Source organism: Cupressus sempervirens, chromosome 8 (assembly GCF_028749045.1).
Source record: "Cupressus sempervirens isolate cs-2001-9-10 chromosome 8, ASM2874904v1, whole genome shotgun sequence".
Lineage (NCBI taxonomy): Eukaryota > Viridiplantae > Streptophyta > Pinopsida > Cupressales > Cupressaceae > Cupressus > Cupressus sempervirens.
In genome coordinates this window covers 133,841,896-133,863,896 of record NC_143125.1, presented here as the reverse complement: position 1 = coordinate 133,863,896, position 22,001 = coordinate 133,841,896, and positions in this window count along the sequence as shown.

Genomic DNA, 22,001 nt, shown 5'->3' with positions numbered 1-22,001 from the left:
AGTCTAGGACAATGGATCTACAATCCATTAACTCTCTATGATCATGCCTCAACAACATCAAACTTCTATCTTTGCACCCATCAATCTATCTACAAGTCCTTTACAATTTCAATTGAGAACCATGATTTGCCACCTCACAACATAGAGATCTAGGACTCTAGAAAGAAAATTCACCACTAGATCAAGATCTTCTTAGATCTACTTGTCCAACCCGAGTCTTGGTGCAAACTACCACAACTTTAGCAATCTGTCTAGACACTCAGGAACAATCTTCACTCTGATACCACCTGATGTAGTGCAAGGCTGGGAGAATCCCCAAAGGAAATGTCCTAGCTCCTAGCAAATAACCACAATACAGAAACACAAAATCAAAAATCAATAATGCAAGATCTAATACCAAATCGCAACTCATTATTTATAAAATAATTGTTTACATGCAATATGCCTAGTTGTAAGGCCTTTTGAGTTATGACCAAATAAAACAAAAATTGCAATAATAGTTCTACAAGATCCTTCAAGATCCAACTCAATCAAAGCTAGCCCAAATCTTTACCATAATAGCAACTTGGTAGAAACCTCCAAGATCTCAACCTCCTTGTTTCTAAACCATAGCCACAGGCTCTTCTCCAAACTTTATCTAAGATCCAAGTGTAAACTACCTCATATTCGATGCTTTTTCCATACACTCACAACCCCTTCATAATCCTTCCATAAATTGCCTCACATTTGGTGCTCTATCTACAAATTCAGGAATATTCTCCCAAAACTTGGTCAAACTCCAAGCCAAAACGCCCTTTTATACTTTCCAAAATGACTTAAAGGACATTCTAGAACATTACAAAACAAAAGGCCAACCCAAAAATGGTCAAGAAACATCCCAAGGCAAGATCTTATCATAAATGACATGATTGAAATAAATCTTGCAAGTCGGCTTGCACCAAAAATGCAAAAAATACATCCAAAATGCTAACACTCACCATAAACAGGACAACTCATCACATGAAGAGTCACTTGACACACTTTATAGAACTCAACACATATTGTAGAGTGAGATGGGATAACATGATAACATGAGTGTTAACATGACATGGGATACCTCAACTTGGCTTACACTACAAAATTTTTGGCATTCGAAAATTGTTGTAACTCAATAGCAACCAACAGAATTAGAGGGATAACATGATGATCAAGATACTCCTGGCCTTGCATTGCATCAAGATCTCCTATGTTAGGTGGTATCCAATCTTGTATGATTTAGGAGAATCATTTATTTCTACCCTAGTTGTCCAATGTAGGAGCATCCTAGGTTGACGTGTCATCCTACTCATTTATTTTCATTTTGCCAGTCATTACCAAGTTGAGGTTATCCCACCTCATGTTAATACTCAATTTCATGTGTTATCCCATCTTTCCATTGCAATGTGTGCCAAGCTATTCTTCATGTGTTGAGTTGTCCTGTTTATGCTGAATGTTAACATTTTGGATGTGATTTTTGTGTTTTTGGTGTGAAATGACTTGCGAGATTTATTTTGTTTGTGAAAATTATGCTAAGATCTTGTCTTGGGATTTTTCCTAACCATTTTTAGGTCAACCTTTCTATTATGTAGTATTATAGAATGATCTATAAGTCATTTTGGCAAGTATAAATTGAATATTTAGGCTTAGAGTTAGGTAGTTTTGGGTAGAGTTATTTAGAGAGAGTCTACAATAGAACACAAAAGCTCAAAAAGTTTTTTGCATATGTGTCTGGAGCTAAAACTTTGAAGGTAAATATTTGATCTTGAATGTATATTTGTATCTAGGCATAACCTAGAAGGCCTTACAATTGGGCATGTATGCTGTTTATTTCATGAATCAACAAAAGAATCTTGTTCTCTCTCTCTCTCTCTCTCTCTCTCTCTCTCTCTCTCTCTCTCTCACACACACACACACACACACACACACACACAGTCTTTATGGTGTTGTTTCTCTTTGTGTTTTTTCTTCCATTGTGTTAACTCTTGCAAGGTTGGTTTGAATTGCTGGGTGTGCTTTTGGCCCTTGTTATCCCCGCTCTCCTTGCATTAGGCCCAATACAATGCAAGGTAAGAGAATCCCCAAAGGAGATGTTCTAGCCCCCAAAAAAAACCACATAGTTGAAACACAATATCAAGATAACAATAATGCAAGATCTGATACCAAATCACAAGTCTATATTCATAGATATAATTGATTATATGCAATATGATCGGTTGTAAGGCCTTTCGAGTTATGGAAAAATATAACAACAATTACAATAACAATTATACAAGATCCCTCAAGATCCAACTCACAACACTAATCCTGGCTAGTCTAGATTCACAACTGGATAAGAACACCAAGAAGAATCCACACTAGTACCCTTAGGTCCACCAAACTATTCTCTAGTTCTCAAGCTACAACCCTAGATTTGCTCACAAATTTGTTCTACAAGATCCAAGTGTAAAGTACCTCACATTCGATGCTTTATCCACACACTCACAACTTCATCATAATATTTCTATAAACTACCTCACATTCCGTGCTATATTCATAGACTCAAAAAAACTCGCCCTTCAGCTACTCCCCAAATTTTTGTTCCCAAATCACTTCCCAAAATTGCTTGCCAAACTCTAAGCCAAAACACCCTATTTATACTTGCCAAAATGGCTTGTAGAACATTCTAGAACATTACAAAAATAAAAGATGACCCAACAATGGTCTAGACACATCCTAAGGCAAGATTTTATCATAAATGTCACAATCAAAATAAAAACCCACAAGTCAGCTTGCACCAAAAATGTAGACAATATGTCCAAATGTTGTCACTTGGCATTAATGGGAAAACTTGGCACATAAAGGATCACTAGGCACATGAAAGATCACTTAGTATATGAAGAATAGCTTCACACAAACTATGGAACTCGACACACATGGTAGAGTAAAAATGGGTTAGGACACTAACTTGAGTGCTAACACTACATGGATAACCTCAACTTGGCTTACATTACAAAACTACTAGCACTCGACAATTGTTGTAACTCAGTAGCAACCAACTAAATTAGTGGGATAACATGATAGCCAGGATGCTCCTACATCAGACTCTCAAGGTAAATAGAAAAGTGTGTCCTACACTCTGATGCAAAAAGAAAGATCACCAACAATCTTTATCTTCACCAAAGGCTTCCACTCCAACATGGACAAGAAAACCAATCTACACATCATCCATATCTACATCACTCTATCAAACACCAAAATCTCAACCATCCAATTAGAATGCTCACTAAACTGAAAATCACAATGCTCCATTTGCAACTTATCATTAACATCATCCATAACATCATCCTCATACATGAAAACTAGACCAAAAATGATATCCAAATCACAAACCCTATCAACAACAACATATGAACTCAGATCCATAGTAGTAGTAATATACAACTCCATAACATAAACAACATGTATATTCTTTCCTCCAACAACATATAGATCAGCAACATTATTCATAACAAAATGAACACATAACTCCAGATCAACAAAAAATAAGTCCCCAATCACATCCATTAAAATTAACATAATTCTATATAACAACATCCAATTCCTTCCCAACATAAGTGAAACTCTACTCTTCAACAATCTCATTGCTCACAACAAGATGCTCTACAATTTCCATGTCAGACTCAGCCAGCTGATCATGAAATCAAACCTTTGTCCCAACATCAACAAGGTTTGGAATGTCCTCATCAATAGCTCCAATTAATTTGCAAGTTCTATATTAGACTCTACAAACTGATCAACCTAACCAACCTCTTCCACCTTGACCTTGCCATGCCATCTTCTCTCATGAACAAGTCTCATAATTGGCTAGACAACTTTCTTTAAGAGTGGTAGACTCTAGCTCCATAAACATCTATGGAATTCCTTCCTCATCCTATCCTTATCTCAATCAGTCGAACTAGTTTCAAATTGAGCAACCTCCTCCTTAGCTCGATCAGCCAAACTAGCTTTAAACTAAGTAGAAATCATAGAAAACCTCCTCTCCACCATATCACAGAGATTCATAATCATCTTAGGGTCCAATCCTTTCAAAGCCATCTCCCAATATCTTTGTAAACCCTCTATAGCAAATCCTTCCCATGCTCCTTGTGATAAAGCTAAATTGTTTGCAAGTTAGATCACAACCTGCCACCTCCCATTCCAAGAATGGGGATCTGCAATACACAAACTCTTTATGATCATGCCTCAACAAGATCAATCTTCCATTTTTAGATCTATTGATACATGTGCAAGCCCTCTGTAATTGCATGTTAGAACTACGATCTTCAACCTCACAACCAAGAGATCTCAGACTCTAGGAAGAACATTACATGATAGATCAAGATCTTCTCAAATCTACTTCTCCAACCCAAGTCCTAGTGCAAACTGCCACAACTTTAGTAATCCATCTACACACTTAAGAACAACCTTCACTTTAATAAAATTTTCCCAACCAAGGTCCTAGTACAAACTGCCTCACACTTTAGTGATTTGCTTGCACACTTAGGAACAACTAAGCTTTGATACAACCTAATGTAGTGTAAGGCTAGAGAATCCCCAAAGGAGATGTCCTAGCCCCTAGCAAATAACCACATTGTGGAAACACAATAGCAAGATAACAGCAATGCAAGATGTAATACAAAATCACAAGTTTATATTCATAGATATAACTGATTATATGCAATATGTCTAGTTGTAAGGCCTTTCAAGTTATGGCCAAATACAATAGCAATTACTGTAATAGTTATGCAAGATCCCTCAAGATCCAACTCACAATATTAATCCTAGCTAGTCCAAATCCACAACTAGATAAGAACACCAAGATGAATCCATACTTGTACCCTCAGGTCTACTAAACTATTCTTTGGTTCTCAAACCACAACCCTAGCTCTGCTCACAAATTTTTTCTGCAAGATCCAATATAAACTACCTCACATTTGATGCTCTATCTACACACTCACAAATTCATCACAATCCTACTATAATCTACCTCACATTTGTTGCTCTATCCACAAACTCAGGAAAACTTGCCTTTCAACTACTTCCAAAATTGTTGTTCCCAAATCACTTCCCAAAGTTGCTTGCCAAACTCTAAACCAAAACACCCTATTTATACTTGCTAAAATGGCTTACAGAACATTCTAGAACATTAAAAAATGAGAGGATGACCCAAAAATAGTCTAGACACATCCTAAGGCAAGATTTTATCATAAATGTCATGATCAAAATAAAAACCCACAAGTCAACTCACACCAAAAATACAAAAAATATGTCCAAATGTTGTCACTTAGCATCAACAAAAAAACTTGGTACATGAAGGATCACTTAGCACATAAAAGATCACTCAGTACATGAAGAATAGCTTGGTACACACTGTAAAGTAAAAATGGGATAACATGCTAACCTAAGTGTTAATACGATGTGGGCTAACCTCAACTTGGCTTACACTACAAAATTATTGGCACTCAAAAATTATTGTAACTTGGTAGCAACCAAAAAAATTAGAGGGTTAACATGATGGCTAGGATGCTCCTACATTAGTGCAAGTTTTCCTAAGTCTATGGGCAGAACATTGAATGTGAGGCAGTTCCCGATGCAATGCAGGTTAGGAAAATCCCCAAAGGAGATGTCTTAGCTCCCAAAAACTAACCACATAGCAGAAACACAATAGCAAGAAGCAATAATATAAGATCTAATACCAAATCATGTCTTTGTATTATAAAATTACTATTTACATGAAATATGCTTGGCTATAAGGCCTTCCAGGTTATGACCAAATATAACAACAATTGCAATAATAGTTCTACAATATCCCTCAAGATCCAACTCACTCCAAGCTAGCCCAGATCTATACCATAATAGCAATTTGGTAGAAACCTCCAAGATCTCAACTTGTGCTCGTAAGCCACCAAGCAACCTCCTCATTTCTAAACCACAACCACTAGCTCTTCTCCAAACTTTATGCGAGATCCAAGTGTAATTTGCCTCACATTTGATTCTCTATCCACACACTCACAAATCCATCACAATCCTACTATAAAACTACCTCACATTTGGTGCTCTATCTAGAGAATTAGGAAAATTCTCCCTTCAGCTACTCCCAAAGTTGTTGTCCCAAATTGCTTCTCCAAAAACTACCCCAAACTCCAAGCTAAAATACCCTTTTATACTTGCTAAATGGCTTGAAGAACATTCTAGAACATTACAAAAAAAAAGGCCAACCTAATAATGTTTAGGACACATCCCAACGCAATATCTTATCATAAATGGTGCGATTGAAATAAATCCTACAAGTTAGCTTACACCAAAAATGTAGAAAACATGTCCAAAATGTTGACACTTAGCATAAACAGGACAACTCAACACATGAAGAGTCACTCAGCACACTCTATAAAACTAGGCACACATTGTAGAGAAATATGGGACAACACACTAACCCAAGTGTTAACATGATGTGGGATAACCTCAACTCGGCTTACAATACAAAATTCCTAACACTTGGAAATTTTTATAACTTGGTAGCAACCAATAGAATCGGGGGGATAATGCATTAGCTAGGATCCTCCTACATTAGACTTCCCAAGTAAATAGAGAAGTATGTCCCACACTTTGATGCCCAAATAAAGAGAAAAAACCATCATCATCTTCACCAAAGGTTTCCACTCCAACAGGGATGAGAAAAAAAACATGCAAATCATCCACATTTGCATCATTCTATCAAATAGTAGAATCTCAACCATCCAATCAACATGCTCACTCTCAGGAACAAACTAAACATAATGCTTCACTAAAAAACCCTCATGAACATTAGTAACTACTTAATCCACACCTATAGCAACAAAATCCATGTTGACAACAATATGAAGATCTCCATCAAAACATGCCAAACTCATAACACCAATAATCTCATTGGTCACAACAAGATGCTTTGCAACATATAGGTCACCACCAATAGCAACTAGATCATCCATGACCAAGTGCTCTGCAACATACAAGTCACCACCAATAGCAACTAGATCATCAATGACCAAGTGCATTGAAATTTCCATATTAGACTCAAAAAATTGATCATGAAAACCAACCTATATCCTAGCATCAACAAGGCCAAGAATATCCTTAGCAATAGCCTCAAGCTGCTCTACAAGTTCTATATCAGACTCCACAAATTGATCAAAATAACCAACCTCTTCCACCTTGACCTTCCCATGCCATCTTCTCTAGCCAAAAAATCCATTAATCAACCAGACAACTCTCTTTTGGATTGGGAGACTCCAAATTCACAAACATCTAAAAAATGTATTCCTTATCTTGCCCTTATCTCGATCAGCTAAAATAGTTTCAAACTAAGCAACCTCCTCCCTAGCTCGGTCAACCAAACTAGCTTCAAATTGAGAAGACATCTCAAAGAACCTCCACTCTACCACATCATAGAGATTCACAATCATCTAAGGGTCCAATTTTCTTGAATCCATCTCCCAAGATCTTTAGAAAACCTCTGCAACAAATCCTTCCCACACTGTTTATGATAAAATTGAATTGTTTTCAAGTTAGATTTCAACTTGCCACCTCGCATGAACAATCAGGAACCACATCACAAGTCTAGGACCATAGATCTGCAATCCACAAACACTCTGTGATCATGCCTCAACAAGATCAGTCTTCCATCTTCACATCCATTGATCCATCTATAAGCCCTCTGTAATTGTAAGTCAAAAGCATGATCTGCCACCTTCCAACTAAGAGAATCCCAATCTTATAAATTATATCTATACAAAGTTTTTCAATTTAAAAAATAAATCTTAATATTGCACAATCAACAACATATAAGTGAAAACATTTGATATAATCAAAGATGTCAAGTATACTTGTTGAATGCCTTTAAATATCACCAACTTAAATTTTTGTTTGGTTTTAAATTGTTGTCACCAATTTAAATTTGTTATTAGAGCATGCTATATTTGGAAGCCCTATCATAATTTCTCTAATCAGTGTAGTTTCATCGAATACATGAAAATATCATTGAATTTGATAATGTACACTATCACAAGTTGTAGAATTTTTTTCTTTTCACTTTGTATTATATTCATGGGCATGTTTATCTCATAATATTGAGGGATGGTAGTTATTTGTGATTGTGAATGATTAGTGTTTAAGAATTTAACCATCACAAGTTTTTAAATTCTTAATTTTAATTCAATGTTCATACCTACTTCATCAGTATGTGTTAAAGTGATGAAGTTGGACATTCTAGTGTATGGTGATGATGAGCCTTGCCATATGGTGAGTCCACAATACTGCAAGTCATTGTATGGTGAATACATTTCTAACCATTGTATGACAACAAATGTATAGTGTACCATAAATGAATGAAAGTGCAAAGTACCATAAAAAATCCTCATGATTGGAGGCATCTATGTGACTAGAGGCATCACATGACCAAAGGCATCTGATGCCAAAGTTAGTGGTGATCCAACTAGTGGTGGTGCTTTGACTGGTAAACTATTTCCTTTGTGACTAATAGCTGGTAGATTGTTTTGTAATGTAAAAATTTCTATAGAAAATTCTTCAACAAATTATAGTGTCCATAAATTATTGTGATATTTGTGAAGGATTGTATGTTGAAAATCAGGTTGATTATAAAAGAAATTTGTGCCTATGAAAAATTTGAAGTCATTGTATGTAAATTGTTTATAGTAATACAAAATTTTGTTCAGGGTTTTGAGTGGTGGTTTTTTTTCTAAAAGGGTTTCCTATGTAAAATTGGGTGTTTTCTCTATATATTGTGTTTTTTATTTTTTATTTCATTTACTTACATGTCTCTCAAATTTATCATTGCTTATTTCCTTGTCAATTGGCATTCAAAAATTGTTTCTGCATTGGTTTTTTCCTAACAAGTGGTATCAAAGCCTAGCCAATTGTGTTATGCTTCTGGGTTTGAGTTTGGCTTTTTGTGCCAATTTGGTTTTAGTTAGAGTTTGCAAAATCTATTTGAAAATACGAGATGTTTGGTACATCATGAAGAGTGGATATTGAAAATTTCAATGGCACAAACTTTGAGTTGTTAAAACTTAAAGTTGAAGATATGCTAGTCCATCAAGATTTGTGAATCAATGTGTTGGGCAACGCACCTTTAGGTGTCAAGTAGAGAGATTGGGATCTATCAGATCAAAAGACCAGAAGACTAATAAGATTGAGTCTTGCAAATTAATTTTTATTGAATGTCCATGAGGAGAAAACCACACATTCCTTGTGGAAGAAGTTAGGAGACATTTATTAGGAAAACTCCTTGGTAAACAAGCTTTACCTAAGAGAAAATTGTAATCTTTGAGGATGGATGGAGGAACCACTATAGCAAATCAATTTTACTCATTCAATATGGTGATTTTGTAGTTGACATTTTTTTGTGTGTCCATTAGTGAAGAAGAGTGTTGTGTGTTATTGTTGTGCTCATTGCATTATTCATGGGATCACTTGGTAATGGCCATCGAAAGCATGATGACCCAATTTAAAATGTAGGAAGTAGTTGCTACACTAAAGGAAGTCCTTTGAAGTGGATGAAGAAGCTCTCACTATATGAAGTAGATCTAATGACTAAAGTAAGAAGAAAAAAAAGTCAAAGTCTTAGGAGTGATGATCCACCACTCCTAGAAAAAGGTCAAAGGTGAAATGTTAGAACAATGGGAAAAAAATTCATATTCAGAAGGGTTGCATGGAGGAGAAAAAGAAGAAGAATTGTAGTTCTAACATTGATGCCTTCATAGCAACCTTGACAGTGCTTATGTCTGATGATGCATGATTGGTGGATTGAATGATGTTAGATTTCAAGTAACATTTGTTCATGGGAGAAGAGTAAAGGGAAATGATGTAGTACTTCATATACCTAATCTACCTCAAAACTTACTTTTTTTTAGCAAGTTGAATGATCTTAGAGTTTAGATAACATTTTTCCATGGTGGTTGCAAGATGACTAGTGGTTTTATTGTTTTAGGTAAGGTTGAATGATGTGGAAGTTAAAATTCCTACTAAGAAAAAAATCTTTGGCATTAAAGGCTTGGCCATATTAGAGAGAATGGTTTAAAAAACTTGAAGATTAAAAACTTGGGTTTGGGCTTGGTTGATTGTAACCTTGAATTTGATTACTAAGAATACAACATCTATGGAAAGCAAAACCATGTCCAATTTTATTCTAGTTCTCAATAATATTCTAGTTTGTTGGACTACATTCACTTTGATGTATTTGGTCATGTAGATGCTCCTCCTTTGCCTAGTTCAAATAATATGTATGATTTATTGATTATTATTTGAGAAGAACATTCATCAGAAGTGTTGAGTCATTTTAAGAATTGAAAAATCTTTTTGAAAATCAAACTAGGAGAAAGATTAAATGTTTAAGAATGGATAATAGTGGTGAGTTTTCTAATGCTGATTTTGACAAAAAAACTCTAGATCATGGAATTAAGAGGCATAAGACAATTCGTTATAGTCCACAATAGAATGAAGTAGTGAAAATGATGAATTAGATGTTGATGGAGAGATCAAGGAGCTTGGTGGGAAGTTCTAGACCAGAGTAGAAGTTTTGGGTTGAAGCCATGGCTATAGTGTGTCACTTGTTGAATCATTCTCCTATGACAACATTGGTCAGCAAAATACCTATAGAAGCATGGTCTAGTAAAAGGCCATCATTAAGACATTTACATGTATTTGTGTGTGAGGCATAAACTCATGTACCGAAATTGAGTAGGCACAAGTTGGATAACAAAACAATGAAATGTATTTTCAATGGGTACAACATTAGTGTGAAGGGATACAAATTGTGGAATTGTCTTACTTCAAAAGTGTTCTAAAGTAGAAGAATTATCTTTTGAGAGTTGAAACCTGTCACACTAAACTAGGTAGAGAAGACTAAAAAGAAAAAGAAAGTGGTTGAAATATCTTTAATTTCCAAAATGGAGCTAGTTTAGACTCCAAATGAACTTGAGAGTGAGGATCCAAAATTTCCTCAGAATGAGGATAAACATAACTCAAATAGTCACACAAGTGAAGAGGAACATGATCTTGAACCTTATGTTGAACCTTGGGAAAATTCACCACATGAAGTTAGGAGATCTACTCAAGAAAGATGACAACTATTAAGTATGGCCATTCACTAGAGAGATTTGGTTTTTCCATGTTGAATATTAATTGTGCCTATGATTTTTTTATGGATGTTGATGAGCCCAGGACTATAAAAGAAGCAATTTATATGCAAAATTTATATTCTTGGTTAGAATGAATGAAGGATGAGATGAAATCCTTGGTAAAGAATGAAACTTGGAATCTCCCACCCTTGCCTCAAGGTAGAAATTTCATGGAATCAAAGTGGGTATTTAAGAAGAAGTATAGTCTAGATAGGAGGATTGACAAGTACAAGAAAATATTGGTTGCCAAGAGGCATTCTCAAAAAGAAGGGATAAATTATGGAGAAATATTTTCTCCTATAACCAAGCTAACATCCATCAAATTTTTGATTTCACTTGTAGTGGCATAAAATTTGAAATTGAACAAATATATGTGAAAATGATATTTATTTATTGTGATCTTGAATAAGAGATACATGTCCCAACTAGAGTACTTTGCAGAAAAATGTAAAGAGATTTTGGTATGTAAGTTGAAGAAGTCACTTTATGGTTTTAAATAATCACCCAAAATGTGGTATCAAAAATATTACACATGTGTAATGTCTTTGGGTATTACAAGATCAAAATCTTATTACTGTGTGTATTATAAAGCTGAAGGTGACCAGAAACTTACTATTTCTATATATGTCGATGATATGTTTCTTATAGGAAATAGTAAGGTAATGATTCTAGAGTTAGAATCTCAAATGTCCTTGAAATTTGAAATGAAAGGTTTAGGACTAGAAAAGTTTATTTTTGTGATGGAAATTAGAAGGAAAGGAGTTGGTATAAAGGTTTGGCTCAGCCAAAGTAAATATATTACCAATGCTCTAGAGTGATTTAATATAATTGATTTTAAGTGATAAGTTGTTCCAATGTTACATGGAACAAAGCTCTCTGCTATTGATAGTCCAAAATCTTCCAATGAGATTGAAGTCATGAAGTGATGTAGGGGACTCCCCTTAATACCATAAACTCATAACATAAACAAAGAAACAATAGCAAATGTGAGAAAGAAAATGGACTTCTTATTATCATCAAAAATGTAGAATTATGGAATTTCCTAATTACAATATGCTAACCCAAATGAGTGCATTCATTATAGTAATCTGCAAGATAGTGCTGCAAACTATCACCCAGAGCTGTTCTAGAAAATGTTTAGGTCTTTCTTAAATAGGCAGTTTTATAATGCCTGGGAAGGTTCTAGATGCTAAAACTTAATACCTAGGGCCAACAAACCCTAAAAATACATATAGAGTTAACTGATAATTATTTTAGATATTTTAGGTAGCCCAACTTTAAAAGGCCATAACTCACAAACCATTGCTCTGATTGGCTATTATAACCACTTTTCTGAAACACTAGGTCATGATCTATAGTCTTAGAACTATGCTAGCACCCTTTCATCCAATTTTTGGACCTCATCCAGGTACTCTAAGGCCTCTAATGGTGAGCTTGGAGATTTTTTAGCAAAATTTTCCACCAAAAATTTGCAATAAAATATCTGATACTTATGCTTGAGCAATGAGATTTTTATGGTAGGCTTAAAAGTCTAAAATGAACATTCTTATAGGAAAATGAGAAAATTCTAAGCTCATATGAAAAAGTTGCTAAAAATAGCAAGTTCCCATAAATAGTAACCACCCTACCTACTAGTCCTTATTAAAATAGAAAAGATTGAAATACAATTTTTTTTTGGGTGATGCAAGATTGTTCTTACACCTAGGATGCTCCTGCATTAGACACCCAGGGTAATTTGAGAAGTGACCTTGACATGTCTCAAGTGTTCAAGGGAAAACCAAGATGGTTTACCTCCTCCTTTGCTAGCCATGATGAATCCTCAACTAGTCTCCCTTTCCATTTGAGCAGATATTCCTCATTAGTTTTGTTTCTGGTACTTTTTCCAACATGACTTTCTAGTATCTCCTCAATCTCTTTTGTAGCTAAACTAGCTACTAGAATGCTCCACTATGCTTTTGAAACTTCATCTCCATCACCTCCTTCATAATACTCTTAAAAATCTAAAATATTAAATACTGGTGAAATATCCAATTTAGTAGGAAACTCCACTTCATACGCATTTCCAAAATCATCCCTCTTCACTATCTTGCATGGTCCAAATTTCTTCATCTTTAGCTTGTTATATGTACCCACTGGAAAATTCTCCTTCCTCAAATAAACCATGACTTCATCTCCAACCTAAAATTCCTTATATCTCCTTTTCATATCTACCTTTGCCTTATACTATGTATTCATCTTTATGATGTGCTTTCTCACCTCCTCATGGATGTTATTCAAATGTTCAGCAAAATCTTCTACTTTAGCACTGCTTATCTCTCATTTATCCAACTTCCTTAGTTTAGAAACATTTTTGGGACTACTCCTATATACAATCTAGAATGGTGATTTACAAGTATTCCTATTGATATAATTATTATATGCAAATGCTGCCTATGGTAAAATCATATCCCATCCTTTTGGTTTATCTCCAACCAAGCATCTCAACAAATTTCCCAAATTGTGATTTATAGCTTCTTTCTGTCCATTAGTCTATAAATTTGTCTTCAACTTCTTCCATATTGTACACCAAAAATATCGAACAAATTTGGTATCTTGATCTGAAACTGTACTCTTTGGAAAACCATGTAGTCTTACCACTTCTTTGAAAATAATTTTGCCACATGAACAACGTCACTAGTCTTCTTCCAAGGAATAAAATCTGACATCTTTGAAAGCCTATCAACCACCACAAAAATAGATTCATACCCATGTTGTGTCATTGGTAATCTCGTAACAAAATCCATAATGACATCCTCCCATGGCTTCTCTAGTATAGGTAATGATTGATACAACCCCATATTTTTCTTCACTCCTTTTGCCATCTAACATACTCGGCAACTTTGTACAAACTTCATCACATCTTGCTGCAACTATGGCTAATATTAATTTTTAGCAACCAAAGATATGGTTTTATCTCTACCAAAATGTCCAGCCAATCCTCCACTATGCTTCTCCTTGATGAGATTCTCTCTCATTGAATTCTAGGAATGCACAACTAGCTTCCTTTGAACAACATATTATCCTAAATAATGAAATCCAACCACTTTGTCCTATCAAGTGTAACAAGTTCTATACAAGCCTTCCATGCTTCACCAAAATTGGGATCATCTAGATACAATGTACTAAGTTCCTTGAACCAAAACCACCTCTATCTACATTTTTGTTAGCAAAATTTTTCTTTTACTAAGAGCATTTGCAACTTTGTTAGACTTACCACTCCTATGTTTCAAAACAAATGTATAACTCTGCAAAAACTCAACCCATTTTAAATGCCTTTAGTTCAATTTTCCTTGACTATTCAAATATTGTAAATCTTGATGATCAATATACAAAAAAAACTTCTTAGGAATTAGATAGTGTCTCCACTTCTTCAATGCTTGAACTATAGAAAAAAATTCCTAATCATAAATAGAATATTTTCTTTTTGCATCATTTAACTTCTCACTAAAATAAGCAATAGGTCTACCTTCTTGGCTCAAAAAAACTCCTATTGCAGTACCAGTAGCATCACAGTCTACTTGAAACACCTTGTTAAAATTAGGAAGTGCTAAAATAGGTTGCTCAGTAACTTTCTATTTCAATAGATTAAAACTCTTATCTACTCCTACAATCCACTTAAACTCTTTCATATCCCCTCTCATTGTTTCAGTGAAGGGTCCACAAATACTGCTAAAAATTCTTATGAACTTTTTGAAAAATGTAGCTATTCCATGAAAAGATCTTACCTCTATCAAAATCCTTGGAGTAGACCATTTGAGGATAGCCTTCACTTTCTTTGGGTTCACTTTTAGACCTTCTCCCAAGACTATAAATCCTAGATACACCAACTCTTTCTTTACAAATATACACTTCAAGTTTATCAGCAACTTTTCTTCCCTCAACTTATCAAACACCTTGCACATATGAATCAAATCCTCCTCTACTGTCTTACTAAAGATCAATATATCATCTAGGTAAACAATGACAAACTTAACCAAAAACTCCTTTAGTACCTCATTCATGAGCCTCATGAAAGTGCTTGGTGCATTGGTTAGCCCAAAAGACATGACTAACCACTCATATAGTCCTTCCTTTGTCTTGAAAGTAGTCTTCCACTCGTCACCTTCTCTAATACAAATTTGATGGTATCCACTCTTCATATCTATCTTTGTGAAATACTTAGCACCACTCAAACAGTCCATGATATCAACCATCCTTGGCAATGGAAATCTATACTTTATTGTGATCTTGTTGATAGTGCAAGAATCTGTGCACATTCTCCATTCTCCATTCTTCTTTGGTGCTTATACTATTGGTAGAACAGATGGACCCAAACTCTCTCAAATCAACCCCTTTTGCAAAAACTCATGAACTTACCTATTCAACTCTTCACTTTCCACTAGTGTCATTCTATGCACTACCTTGTTCAGCAAATTGGCTCCTAGAACCAAATCTATCTGGTGACTAATCTTCCTCACTAGGGGCAATCCTTTAGGTACATTAGCTAATACTATATCAAAAAACTCTCTCAACATATTTTAAACTTCTATAGGTACTCTTAGAAATACTCAAGACTAACTAGGAAACTAAGAGGGGAGGGGTGAATCAGTTACCTCAAAATATTTAGATTAATTCAGCACTTAACCATAAGAATCATTCACCATTCATTAATTTAATCTATTGCATGCATGAGAAAAGATAAAAATACATAACATATGAACACAATAATTTTGGTGACCCAAAAAACTTCACAATTGAAAGTAAAATTGGGGTGGGGATTGACGAGTCTCAAAAATGCCTTTATTTTGTTATGTTTAAGATACTTTATGATACTCTATTCATCCTTGTTTTAACACTTATAAGCCTATGTTTGATAAACCTTTGATGATTTATGGGATAGAAAAACTATGTCATCCTTTGCTTAAATTATATCTAATATGCAGTATTTCATATAAATATCCAAATGTGCGTTCTTATGCTTGAATTTAGTTTGATGGATGTTTATTTACAAATATGTTTTATATCATAATTAACCTGATGATAAGGATTAAAGGATGAGCGGAAGAATCCAGAAGTTGGTTTCTGACAGCATTCAAAGAGAAACGAGCATCAAGGAACAACCACGAAAAGGAAGTTATAACCACTCCAAGAAAAATGGCAGCGAATAAGGAGTTTTTACGAGCCATTACCTTCTCTGCATTTATGTTGTAACAAGCGGATGCCATGACTTCATTGCTCCCTCCTCAATTCCATTATCCTTCCTTTCCACTTTTAGTTGTTCTCCTATATTCTCTCTTGCGGACTTAACTTAGGATAGTTACTTTTCTGTTATTTAATAAGGAGTAGATTCCCTATATATGTCAGAATCGACTCCTATGTGTGAAGTTCTTAGTTTTTAAGTTTTTAGTTTTTGGTTTTGATAAGTTTTATCAAGAGAACACTGATTCACAGTTTGTTGCAGTTGTGTTTTACAATTTTGAATTATGTAATGACTAATTAATAAAATGAATTAATTCTCTTTAGTTTCTATCCTGTGTTGGTAGATTAGAGAAGCCAACCAAGGGGGGCCACTTGGAAGGTGGATTAGATTAGGATAGAATAGATTCATTTTAATAAGCATTAGTAGTATTTTAAGTAAGACATAGCTAGTTAATTCCTTCTTGTAGCATCACACTTCATGAACGTTCCTGCAGCATCTGCGAGAACAGTCTAAGGGATGAGTCAAGATGGAATCTTTGTTATCTTGTCATTGTATTTTCAACATTCATAGATTCAGTAGTTTCCTTTCCACAGCAATAGTGTAGTTTCCTTCCTTTGCATTTTTACTTTCCTGCAACACAAGCATAATGACTCATCAAGGTACCTAGTGCATATACTGTGCCGACCATTTCAAGTATACATCCCTGGGTTGACAATCTAAATGCACCTCATGGTAGGGGAAAAGTAGTCCTTAGCTTGAATAGATTATTCCTAAGCCAGGCCTAGCACATGACTATGGAACACCTATTGTGAGGCGGTTCATTTTTGGCACCGTTGCCGGGGATGGTGTTAAGCTAGGAGCATTTTTGAGTCATAGTTTTTAGATTAAGTTCTTTTTACCAGTGTGAAAATTTTAGTTGCATGCATCGAAGAGGAAGATGACGAGATGAATATGGAAGATTTCTTCCATAGGGATCTATTAATTTGAATGAAGAAGTTCAAGAAGAAGTTGAGTTGCCCTTTGAAGACGCAAGTCCTATTTTCCCCACAATATCATCATCAAGAGCTGAATCTCTAGATATATCTGGTCTCCAGCCCTTCACTGAAATATTGACCAGTTTTCTTGATAACACTACCTTGAATCCACCAGTTGTTAATCACCCAGTGCCTAACTTTCCTTTTCAGCAGCAACCTCATAATCTAGTCCCACCAGTCATGGCACAACCCACTTTTCCATTTCCACTTCCAAGTCTCATAACCAATGCCAATCTCAAGAATATACCTCCCACTGCTCTTCCAAAGTTCTATGGCCTTGCAACTGAAGACCTCGATACCTTCTTGTTTGAGTTTGACATCCTTTGTCGTAGTTTTGAATATAACATTGATGCCCATAAGCTTAAATTATTTCTAGCCACATTGAAAGAATCAGCTTTATGATGGTTCATGGGCTTAGGAGCCAATGCAGCTATAAATTGGGATAAAATGCAAGCCTTGTTTTTGGAAAAATATAAAGAATATTGCAAAGCATCTGGCACAAGAGGAGATGATATCTTTAGGATATCACAGAAGGAGGAAGAGACATTAGAAGACTATGTTTCTCAATTTTTATATAAACTACAAAAGAATCCTTAGCACACATTGTCTGAAGATTGCCAAAAACTAGTCTTTCTAAGATGAGTGAATGAAGACTATTTGGAAGCATTGGACCTGATGGCCGGTGGAGATGTATATCAAGCTCAATGGGATGACCTCAAAAAGATATGTCAAAACTATTCAAGGTCAAACATGAAGAAAGGTCGAGGACCCCATTCTACGATTACAAAAGGAATTAGTCAAGGCATTTCAAAACTTGAAATATCCAATTTGTTGTTAGATTTCAAACAAGACATTAGTAATGATATTGCTACACAGTTGGATACAATGACTACAAAGAAGAAGCAAGCAAAGGCTGAATTACAATTAGTTGAGTATTGTCCTCATTACCAAAAGAAAAAGAAGGATTGCCACTATAAATTGGTTGCAAGCATGGAGAACTAGCATCTTCCAACTGAATATGTAAAGATAGATGGGGATGATGAGCTAGTATTCTTTGTTGCTCAACGCTGACCATGGGCTCAACGTCAAGGTATGCCTCAAGACCCCTTGCAAAATTCAAATTCATATGGTAATCAATGGCAAAACCGCAATACCCAAGGTCCTCCACAAAACCAACCCAATTGGAATAATGTTGGACAAAATAACCCACAACAGTCTCAATGGTCTCAAAATTTCCAACAACCTTGGCCTAACCAATAGAATAACCAATGGCCCCAGAACTAGCAGAACCAATGGCAAGCACCCCAAGGGAATTGGAAATCTCTAAACCAATGGAAGGGATTTCAACAATGGCCTAACCAAAATACTGGTGTTCCACAATTACCCCCTCCAGCTCAACAACCTGCTTTAATGCCACCACCTACAACTAGTGGACCTCAAATGAAAACACAGCTACCTGCACAGCCTCAGCCAAATCCAAATAGCAAACCACAGCAGCCCATGTATAGTACTGATACCCAGTAGTACCCTACTTATGCCCTAGATGTTGCAGATATACATTTGAGATCTAGAATGACCTTACCAGCACCAAGGCCACCTCTTATAACTGAAGTATTAGACTCTCCTGCAGCATCAGAACCTTTGGTTGATGAACCTGTTGACCCAACTAATGTTACCATACCAATACCAGATCAACTAGCAGTAGAGCCTCCTTTTCCAGACCAACTAATATGAAACGAACAAAGCAAGGAACAACCCTTTGACATTGTTAACCAATTGAAGAATATGCATGTCCGAATACCTTTGTTTCAAGCTATTAAGGACATTCCTGCTTATGGAAAATCTATAAGGGAAGCTTGTCTAAAGAAACCTGGAAGGAAGAAGAAGGATCCTACCACAGTTCATGTTGTTGGACATTTAGCTGATATCATGTTAGGAAGAGTGATTACACCAAAATATTCTGACCCAGGGAGTCTAGTAGTAAGTGTCAGCATCAATTGTCAATTTGTTAAAAATGCCTTAATAGATTTGGGAGCTGTTAGTGTAGTTTTTTATTTTTCCTATTTTGCTAGGTTTTTCCTACACTTTTTAATAATCTCGCTTAGGTTAATAAAGCATGTCTTATTAGGTGAATGGTTGTGAGGTGTCACCTTCCTACATGTGAGCATCCATTAGCTATCTTGGGAAGATACTTTGCTATCTTTAGTCCGATAGATGGTTGCTCCTCATTGGTTGGTGTTGTCATCTCCTCCCTCTTCCTAGCCTATATAAGCATGCTACCTAGCTTGTATTTGCATCTCTTGTTTTTGTATCTTCTTAATGTTATTTTGCTTCTAGCATTTGCATTACTCTCTTGGAGACTAACTCTGTGTTGCTATTTTGATTTTCTATCATTTGCATTCACAGTTTAGATATTTACTCTTTGCACTAGTTTTCTGGGTTGTTAATCTTTTCAGATTCTAGCATGGTATCAGAGCATTTCTATGTGCAAGAGTAGATTTTAGTTTCCTTACTTGAGAGATTCGGGGGGGGTGGCAAATAAACTTTATTGTAGTTTTTTGAAAAATGAAGTATGCTCTTCTATTGCATCTTTGGATGATCCTGAGAATCAGAAAAGTTTTGACAAAAACAGTTTTTCTCTAGGGTTTCAATCTCAAATCTGACAACCAACTTGCATATTTGGAGTTTTCAATCAGTTTTGCAGGTTCCAGCATGCCATTGATGGACTTAAGAAGCTGATCCAGCATTTGCATGTTATATTTTGGTTGTTGGGGTCATTTTTTTATTTTTGGAGCCATTTTTTACTGTTAAAGGCGTCTGATTTACACTACAGCAACATCTTTTGTACATCAGAAAGAAAAACACTTTCTGGGTTTTGTTTGCAGCCCCAAAAAACCATCTGGGTATCTTTTATATTTTTCATACAAGCTGTATATTTTTTAGAATCGAGCATGCAAAGCTACAGCCATACTCCTCTCCGTTGGCAGTCGCAGATTTGAATGCAGGTTTCAAATGTCTCATTCTTGCTCATACAGACTTCGATTTTGATGATTCTTGTTATGAACTTGGCTATTTTTTTGTGCTCTATCCACTAGTGGAGTTGTTTTTTGATTTTCATGCATGAATTCTTCAGAAATTATAGATTCTCAGCCATGACTGTGCACAGTTCTCATTTTGGAAACTTCGAAGGATCATAACTTCCTCATATGACCTCGTATCGAGGTGATTCTTTTTTTGAAAGTGCATGATTTTTTGAGTAGATGGCAGTGGTGCTATTTGTTTTCTTGATTATTGTGCCCAAGTTTCACTTTTATCATATGCTCTTCATGAGGGTTTGTAATGCATTGAAATCAAGACCACTAAGTATCTCTTTCTAGTGATAGTTGTAAATGCACTAAAATAAAGTGCCAAATCATATTTCTTTGGGGGGGTTCTTTGATTGAGTAAAAGGGGGGGGGGCATTGTCGTGGCCAAGTTCTCTTCTTTTTAGCATTTCTTTGCATTTCTTCATCATGGATCAAACAAATATGCCCATCCTAACTCCATAAAATTAATTTGAGTGGAAATCACACATGATAATTCACTTAAGGAAAGCTGGATTAAATAGGATAACTATGGGACTTGAAACTGAACCTGCTAAAGATGAAGACAAGCCTAAGTGGTTTAACAAATGTGATGTGGCATATGGAACATTGTGTTTGTCTGTTTCTCCTAACTTGCTATTTCACTTTGAGTCTTTGGATACACCAAATGAAGTATGGACAAAGCTAGAAACATTATTTGGCACACAAGATTCAATGAGGTGTCATATGTTGGAAAATGAATTAATTAGTTTGAGTCTAGGCAATTTCAACACAATTCAAGATTTCTTCACCAAATTGAAATCACTAAGGTTGCAGTTAAAACAATGTGGAATTGAAAAGAAAGATGAACAACTAATTCTCAATATTCTCTCTAAGCTAAGTTCAGAATATTCTGTGTTTGTCTCTACCTTCTATGCTACTAAGGGTGCACTTGGTAGTCAATTCACCATGCCATCTCTAGATGATTTTGCTGTCAATCTCACTCGAGAACAGGACAGGCTAATCCAGATGGGCACTCTTAAGTCCTCTAAGTCACATGCCTTAGCAACCAACCAAGGCACAAAAGAACAAAAAGGACAAAGTAGTAACAACAATAGTAAGGATGAGAAACAAAATAATAGTGAGGAAAAGAAGGATCAGATACCAATTGCTTCAAAAGAAACTATTGATACCTCATCCTCTAAGGGCGATAAGCCTAAGAAAGAAAAGGTTAAATCTGCCTATTGTAAAAGACCCGGTCATGATGAACATAAATGTTTGAAGAAACAAATTGATCACTTGACATACATTCTTGAGAAGAATAATATTAGTGTTCCTGAGTCTATCAAACAAAGTTCTAATGAAGAGTCTAACAAGGCAAAAGAAAACAACAAAGGGAAAGGAAAGGGCAAAGCTCTTGTTGCAGTTGCTTCCTCACCATCCACTTGGGTTCTTGATTCAGGTGCTTCACACCACA